General features: G+C 60.9%; 1 pseudogene across 1 annotated transcript; it reads left to right on the plus strand.

Moving 5' to 3' along the window:
* The first annotated feature begins 56 nt into the window (after nt 1-56).
* On the plus strand, nt 57-898 carry LOC145719347 (leukocyte immunoglobulin-like receptor subfamily A member 6 pseudogene; annotated as a pseudogene). Its single transcript, XR_014142320.1, has 2 exons — nt 57-396; nt 543-898. The product of XR_014142320.1 is annotated as a leukocyte immunoglobulin-like receptor subfamily A member 6 pseudogene (transcript).
* Nucleotides 899-994: the final 96 nt, after the last annotated feature.

Here is a 994-nt window from a genome sequence, read left to right on the forward strand (position 1 = left end):
GATGGAGAACAGCAGTTCCGGGCTGACAGAGGGGGACGTCTGGGGGTTTGGGGCAGAGCTGGGACCTGGGGGTGGGGAAGGTCTTGTGTCCCAGCCTCCGTTTCCTTCCAGGGACCCTCCCCAAACCCACCATCTGGGCTGAGCCAGGCTCTGTGATCCCCCAGGGGACCCCTGTGACCATCTGGTGTCAGGGGAGCCTAGAGGCCCAGGAGTACCGCCTGCACAAAGAGGGAATGTTAGAGACTTGGGACAGACAGAAGCCACTGGAGCCTGGGGACAAGACCAAGTTCTCCATCAAATACATGACAGATGTAGATGCAGGACGATATCTCTGTAACTATCGCAGTCCCACTGGCTGGTCAGAGCTCAGTGACCCCCTGGAGCTGGTGGTGACAGGTGCGAGCCCACTCAGGGTCCCAGCCCCAGGCTGTGCCCTCAGGAAGGGGGTCTGCTCTCAGGGTGTCTCCCTCTCACAGCCCAGCCCTGGGGATAGTGTGGGGGATCTGAGCCCCATTTAACACCATCCCCTCCTCCTCTCCTAGGATTGCAGGACAAACCCCAGCTCTCAGCCCTGCCCAGCCCTGTCGTGACCTCAGGAGAGAACGTGACCCTCCAGTGTGGCTCATGGTTAGGATTTGACAGGTTTGTTCTGATGAAGGAAGGAGAACGCCAGCCCTCCTGCACACTGGTCTCCCGGCGAGCCCCCAGTGGGGGGTCCCAGGCCCTGTTCCCTGTGGGCCCCGTGACCCCCAGCCCCAGGTGGGCGTTCAGATGCTATGGCTATTACAACAACACCTCCCAGATTTGGTCGCACCCCAGTGACCCCCTGGAGCTGGTGGTCTCAGGTGAGGAACCCAGCCCTGTCCCCTCTGTGGTCCTGTGGTCAACTCCTGACCCTGTCTGGGAAGACCCACAATATAGGATGGGAATGAGGGTGCTCCAGGGAGGGTCATCCAGAGGGGCATCCACCCCTCCAAGGAATGGAGGACCACAC

The sequence above is a fragment of the Leptonychotes weddellii genome, unplaced genomic scaffold, assembly GCF_054177405.1.
Source record: "Leptonychotes weddellii isolate Sample4059 unplaced genomic scaffold, ASM5417740v2 HiC_scaffold_39740, whole genome shotgun sequence".
NCBI lineage: Eukaryota > Metazoa > Chordata > Mammalia > Carnivora > Phocidae > Leptonychotes > Leptonychotes weddellii.